Raw genomic sequence first — 8,052 nt, 5'->3', positions numbered from 1 at the left:
TCTCTGAGCTACTTGTCTTGACTTTTTGTACAATCACTGAGTTTGCTCAGTCACACAGCAGTTTATATTATATTCTCCTGTCCTCAACATGTGATCCCCACCACATAGCACGTTCTCCTCTGAGGGCAGCCTTCGCCAACTGCTGCCCCACCGGGTGCAGAGCCTCCTAAACCTCTGTCGACATTGGACGTCGGCTGGACACATCGAGGATTTCACCGTTGCTGTTTATCCTTAGATTTGAATGGAAAGTTATATGGAATATGATCCGGAGCATGAAAAGAAAAACACCAGGAGCAGTGAAGGTGTGCAAGGGTCCAGAAAATATACTCTTTCATTTCTTAACAGGGATTTTATTGTAAAATATTAACAAGCATTGTCATTTTAGTTTGTTTATTACTAGCAAATTATTCTGTATTATAATATGATGATTCAAAAGAATTCGTTTTTAAGAAAACTCTCGCCTCCTTTTGACCCTTTCTCTTTGTATCCCCCTATTTATAGGCTTTTCTCCACCTCAACTTTGGCTAGAAAGTTATTTTTCCATTAATTTCCCACCCTGCCCGTTTTCAGTTTGCTAAATAGAGAGAATACCAAAGACAAGTGTGTGATTACTACAGGCCTTTTCTCCACACTGTGTAAAAACTGCAGCGAAAGAGGGCTAATCAGTCATTGAAAGCTTTTTTCCAGCAACAGCTCAGTGCTTCTGCCTCGCTACTATCCATTTTAATCTCTTCACACCATAAACACTGCTTGGTTTTTGTTGCCGAAGAGCCCCTGCACACACCAGTGAGATGCGCACACCAAAACACGCAATAATTTAAGGTAATAAATGATACGGTCTATCTGTTTGCTGTTAGCCCATGTGCCTGACGTGTGCTGGAGTGAGCTCCAAGAAAGCCATAGGATTCTCAAGTCAAATATTTACATAGAAGCTCCTCGGGCTGTAAATCTATCCCCGACATTCGCAGGTACATTTGTCTTGCGAGTACGCTGAATGAACACAGGTGCACGCACACCGACACGCACACACGAACCGGTCCCGTCTTAATTAGCAGGTGAAAGTGCTTAAAGGGAAGTTCTGTCAGAGGGTTTGACAGTGTACACACAGTGTCTCAGACAGATTCCTGAGGAGGTCACCCAGCCCTGGCTTAATCCTCCCCTTTAATTGGGGCCTATGTCAGCGGATGTGACAAGTCTCATCTGAACTGTCTGGAAGCGCACGTGTGTTTGTGTGTGTTTCAGCGTGTGCGATAAAAGCACTAAGAGAGCAGATGATCACACTCATACAGCCGTGAGACAGTTCTGAGTGCATATTTTTTACATTATATACAATAAGAATGCAGCAGAGTGTGTGTTGATGGTCGGCTTTTTCTTTTCTGTGATGCATATTTCAACAATGTTTCTCTGATGCAATTACTCAAATGTCTGTGCCTGGAGCATAAGGCAAGAGAAACTGTTTATTGGCCAACTGTGCAGACATGTAGATCAAAAAATGACTGTTAGTGTTTTGGGTGATTTCTTGTGTTTTAGATAACGCAGATGTGACTCGCAAAAATGGCCAAACTGGACACAATGTAATAAAAATTACATCTAGTACAAACAGTTATTACACACGACGTGTCTGGACATTTTTTAACGACATCGTCACATTGTCTTTTCCACCAGTTCCAGTAAATGATGAATCAGTGGTCTGTAGGAGCCCCTTCTGCTGATAGGAGCAGTCGCATCGTATTTTAAATGCTTGGAATATCTCCTGTCAAATGCCATCTGTGGAATCCAGCTGTCCTGCAGCCATTTGCCTGACAGAATGTCACAGGAGGAAGTGTACTAGAATGCGCTGTCCAGTGTGAATGCAACATGTGCTGGACATTGTGTGGCCTTGTAGAGCATGCAGCAGCTGTTACATGACACCCGACTTCAGAGAAAAATTGAAAACTTATCTCCTTCATCCCTCTATCTTCAACCATCCTGTCTCGTCTATCTTCCATCACTTAGGTCTCATAATGAGGTGGAATTATGACAGACTGACTCACAAAGCTTAAAATACTACAAAACCACATGTCATTTGGTAATTTATGCCCAAACTTGTCTACTAGAATACACCAGGTCATGGGCTAGAGCTTTGATTACGTGATTGTCCAGCAGGGTTCTGAAGGGTGTCACTTGAGCCACCAGGTGATGTGAGCATGCACAGAGATAAGCTTGATCTGTCAGGGTTGAGGCTGAGCTTAATTATGTGGTTTATCTGAACTATCACTGTTTTAAATTCTGTGTGTGTCTGGTAGCTAGCCAGGAAACTAGTTATGGCCATGACTCATTTCATCTTATATCAGCCAATTTGTTAGAATATTTTAGAATTTAAAACACACACATATATAAAGTCTGCATTTATATAGCTACATCTATCTATATATCAAATAGATATGTTAAGCTAATAGATAAACAACTATGGCTTGTGTACTTGTGTAGTAGGTTGTTAGTCCATTGTTTACTTCAGCTGTCAATATGTAGTCCTGTCTCTTTATTCTAGAGGAGTAAATAGATGTGGATAAGAACTGACGAGCCAGAAAAACCCACTTCTGTCCACTGACAGTGATACCGAGATGAGTTATTGAGGATATCCATAACCTTTCTCCCTGGATGCACTGCTGTTTTTATGCTGCTGTTGGGGTTCATTTCTGTTAGCTGCTGTTAGTCAATGTTACTAAAACTTTGAAGTTGATCTATTATTTGGACTGTAACAGTAAATAAACTCCCACATGAGAGTTTATATAAGGCAGTGGTTCCCAAACTTTTTTTGCTAGGCCCCCCTTTGTTTTACAAGAAAAATGTTATAAAGAGCTAACATCTCTAAATGTCAGGAGTAGTTGGTCGTTACAACAAGTGTTTGTGAACTAAAAATCAAGAATGTAGGATACTGTTTGTCTGTGATGTCCGAAAAGCAGTTATGCAGGGGAGACCTACCTCGGCACTTGTGCAGGTGAAGCCAAAGGGAAGATATGCTTCACCATATTTTCTAGTCTTTGGCTTAGAATGAAGTTGGTTTGGAAACATATTCAGCGATGCTTCATCTCCTGCTTTGCGTTTGTGTGGGCGCCCCGTGCTAGCAGTGTCCAAGCGTTTTTTTTTTCTTCCTTTTCACACCACGCCCCCCCTGCAATGGCTCTTCGCCCCCCTAGGGGGCAGGCCCCACACTTTGGGAAGCTCTGATATAAGGTATGTTAATCAGAGTAAAAGTGTGATTTTTAGGCTACTCAAGCCTAACATTATTTGGCATAATGCATATAACCAACAGTTTTTGTTGTTTAGCGGGGTTGTTGTCTCACTCCTTCATGTTTTTGCTTGCACGATATCTGAGCAGTGCTGATGAGTAAAAATACTTCAGAAAAAAAATTCTGATTGAGGTTGTCATAATTCATGCATGAAAGGGTTAAATAACAATAATTACAATGAAACACGTAATACATCTATGGTAACATTAAAAAAACAGTGCGTGGCAGGGTATGTAGTGACACATCAGTGTCCAATGTAGTGGTTTATATGCAAGGATACCATCAACAGTGACACAAATACAGGAAAACAGTGTTTGAATAGCCGTCCACTGTAGGGTGCCGACAAAATATTAAAAATTAAAAGAAATTTACCCCCACGACAAACGAATGCCTAATTCTCTTCTCCTCCACCTCTGGTGTACTATGTACAGTGTGACCACTTTCTAACCACATATATAAAATGTGATTAGAGGAACAGCAATGTCTCTCTCAGCCACTGGATTCAATATGTTGGCTTCCACAAACTGGCACCGCTCCGATGTATTTTTGTTTAGGTATTTTTCTCATTTTAGTTTATGAAAATGCCTCAATTTCCTGGGAAACATAATTATGTTTTTTACATGCCCCATGATCAAAGCTGTAGGATATGTCTTTGATGTTAAGTATTTAAAAGGATTCATCACTTGTTAATGCAATGATCTTACACAGACTGTGCACACCTGACACTCACTATACTCAGTAAGTATACACACACACACACACACACACACAAGATTCAATTTTGGTCATGTTGTGAGATCATATGAACCCCATTCATCACAGATGAACAAATCTGTGCTCAAACTGCATTTTAACGTTTCATGAGCATCCATGATTCGATTGTATTCTATAAAATAATGCCTCGTGAAAATTCAAGCTTAGATTCTTTTATAAAGGTCTGTTTTGATCTTCTACCAAAGATATCCTAGCAAACAAGACAAGTCCTGTTTCATTTACAAAGACATGAAGCCAATCCTGGTGTGTCTTAATTGACTAACTGAAAAAGGAGGCATTTTCATTGGACCACATTATATCCAAACTGGCAAATAGTAAATCTGACCTGAACTAAAAACAGCTATAATACAGAAAAGATGAATATATTGTTGGAATTTCTTTTACTTATGTATTAATCACATTATTTTATTGTATGAAGCCTTGGTGCCACTGGATTTTAACATGTCTCACACTCATACAGTAAGACAAATGGTGGGGGTGTAGTAAGGAACTTGGGGGGAAGCAGACCACGCCGCAGGAAGAATCTTTGTCTCTTCGAGGACTCTGGGAGTAGCAAGGCAGTGTGAATCTTAAGGTGTGAAACAGCTGTGTACTGCCTTTTGTTCCTGAAGAAGGTATTTAACTGACAGCCATGTTAGGCTCGAGAGACTCTGCTGACCGTTTGCCCCGCGATCATGCAGCCTCTCCACCAACTTGGTTTTCTGTTCTTTGTGTTTTGATTAAAGAATGTTAGCTACCGCTCACCGCTCGTCTGCAGGCTTTGTTTAAATGGAAAACTTCCACAACAATTGAAAACTTGGATGTTCACTACCTGAACACCAGGTTCTATGGCCAATTATTTTGGTAGGTGTGTATGTGTTTGTTAAAGAGTCTCAGCGGCCTTGGTGGCAGCAGCTGTGTCCTATCAGTGTGAATGCCTTTGTGCTGGTCTACCTCAGACAGCAGCTCTTGGTCCACTGTCTCTGTGGTGGTTGGCTCTCGGGTAAATACTGACATTTAAATAAGCGGTTAGAGAGATATATTAGAGTCCTGCACTCATACAGCCAAGCAGGTTTAAAATAAGTCTCACCCATCCCAACAAGAAAAGATGAATCAGTTTAAACAAGTCCCCGTTGGGACTTGACAGCAAGTATCTTTTTCATGTTGTGCCTCGGTCAAAACAAGCAGCAAGCATTTTTATCACTGATGATATCCAACTACTATTTTCAGGTCACTATCATGTATATTTTATTTTACTTATTAAAGTTTAGCCAAAGTATAATTAAATATAGTATCAACTTGTGATGTAGTCAGTGTTGGGAAGGTTACTTTTAAAATGTATTCCATTACAGAATACATGCCCCAAAATGTATTCTGTAACGTATTCCGTTACGTTACTCGATGACAGTAACGTATTCTGAATACTTTGGATTACTTAATATATTATCATGCTTTTTACAACAACGTGAATGTACTATTGCTGTGTGATTTATTACTATTACTGAAGGTCCGCAACTCCGAACTGTAGTAAAGGGACCTTTGACTAATACGGCGGGGTCCCTGTCGGCTCGTAGCCGAAAAATAGCTTTACTTTGTTGTGTGGGTCAACTTTTCTTGCGAGAGACAGAGAGAGGCGTTGAAAGACTGCTCCAACGGAACTTATTGTTTTCGGAGGAAAACACGAACACGGTGTACAGTCGAGTCTTAATAGCTTACTTACAACTGGGCTCGTCAGGCACTCTTCTTGGCTGAAGTGGTTATTATTATATTTACATGCTTCCAGCTCCCGTTTTTCCTCGATGACAACTCGTACCTTTCCACGCCCCTTTTTCTCCCTCCTCGCGCTCACAGACCCATAACGTGTATGTTAGTCCATTCTCCCTGCAGCACGGACTACACTGCCCATGATGCTACATTCTTTAGAGCTATGCTTGTAGCATTCTGCCTGTTAGCTTAGCACAACAACAACAACAACGAAAAGGCGCTCTCTCACCCAGGAAACACACAGTCACAGAGAGAGAGCGTCACCCTGTAACCATGGCAACCGTAACGCTGCCGCCTGGAACAACAGAACGTAGCTGTCAAACAAAACCCAAACAGTCCTGACCCGCCACAATATGAAACAGGAAAGTACCGCAGTGTAATCCATTTATTTCAACAAAGTAACTGTATTCTGAATACCACCTTTTTAAACGGTAACTGTAACGGAATACAGTTACTCATATTTTGTATTTTAAATATGTAACGGCGGTACATGTATTCCGTTACTCCCCAACACTGGATGTAGTGGAATTTGGATAGTTAAGAAAGCTGTGAGTAACATGTTTACATGTACCTTTGCTACATACATTAGCTTGCTAAGCCCTAGCTAGCATTTCTGTTCAAAAACCCAAATAGACAGGGGCTACTGAAATATTGCCTAATACAGTATTTCAGCCTTCCACAGCATGTTGTAGGGCTGATGCCTAACATGGGTGCACTCTTGTTTGTGTCTCTTTGAGGTTTAACTGACAGATGCTGCGATGCAAGCTACACTTGTTAGCATTCTTACTTAACTAGCTTACTTTATATAAATATATAGTTGTTTTTTGTTTCCACTATAAAACATGAGAAAGCCAATGGGGTAATATAAGGTTAGATGATGGCAGTTGGATAAGTTATCAGAAAGTCTTGAGAGTGATTCAGTACTTTATCAGCAACCAATCAGCCTTATCAGAAAGCTGAGGGGTTTCTCACGACACAAGCAGACCAACTAAAAAGAAAAAGAGGACTGAAAAAGGAGGCGACTGTGAAATGCAAACAGAGTCGCCGAAATATAAAGAGTATAAGAGAAAAGGGCATAAAGTAAAGAATGAGATTGGAGGAGACAGAAATATAGGGAGAGGCAAGAAAAAGAGTTGGGGGAGGCTGGGAAAGAAAGAGCAAGATGTGGACCGGGCCAGACGAGGAGTCAGGTTCAGCGTTTCCCTCCGTCTCTGAGCTGCGGTTATAATGAAGTTCCAGTCAGAGTGGGCTGAATTCAAAACCAGAAGTGACAGAAAGATGAGGCTGAGCCAGCACTCTCCCCTCCTGTCTCCCTTCAAATCCCTCATCTCTGCTCTCTCTCCATCTTTATCTGGTCTGCGCGTCGGTCACCTTCACTCTGCGTTCTCTCCTCGGGCCTCACGGGGTCCGAGCGGCGCATGTCTGCCGCCAGGTTGGAAATGTCAACATGTGTGAGAGGCACTGGCGCTGCGAGCGATCTGAATGTAATCCCAAAACACAACAACAGCGTGAGGGAAATAGATTTTCTCCACATTATGTAAAAAGCTGAGGGGACGTAGTGTTTTGTACTTTTGTGGTTGTTTAGATTTCGCCAATTGACTTTGCCTCCGCTGTAGTCTGCAGGCGCTGGCGTGCAGCCAAGCTGGGAGGAGGTGGGTGTATGTCTGCGAGGCTTCAACAGAGAGACGGGCCTGCATCACTAAAGCTTAACTGTAACTCCTGCCTATTACCAAGGCCTATATGTGCTGGCTTTATGTGGTATTCCCAAAACTTCACTATCAGAAATTTAATAACTCAAAGTCTGCTTTGTTGTTGTTAATGTGTGTGTCCGTGACTAACAGGCCAGATGAAAGGCCCATCAAGAGGAACCACCGGGTATGCCACGCAAATGTCTTTCATCAAGCTTGACGGAGCCACAACGAGAAACCTATTAAGTAAAAATTTGTGAAGATGAAGTAGCATGTTTGATTATTAGCTGAAATAATTTCAGGACAAACTGTTTTGTCACAGCGTTCGGTGGAGAGACGATCAGCTGTGTTGACACAAGGCAGAGAGCCACTGCCTCAAAGCTTTCCAAATAGGAACTTTACTTTCTACAAACAAATATGTGAACTCAGTACACTGCAGTGTGAAAAAATAAATGAAGTAAGATGGTGAGAGCTCAGGCATGGCGCTTAGTTAAAAAACTAAAAGAGATACACTATTTTGTTTTTCTACATCTCATTTTTAATGAGAGTTCACACAGAAGAGAAAAGAATTAATT

This window comes from Rhamphochromis longiceps, linkage group LG8 (assembly GCF_057381845.1).
Source record: "Rhamphochromis longiceps isolate RC_006_pf linkage group LG8, R_longiceps_female_GT1.1, whole genome shotgun sequence".
Taxonomy (NCBI): Eukaryota; Metazoa; Chordata; class Actinopteri; order Cichliformes; family Cichlidae; genus Rhamphochromis; species Rhamphochromis longiceps.
This window is presented reverse-complemented; position numbering follows the sequence as displayed.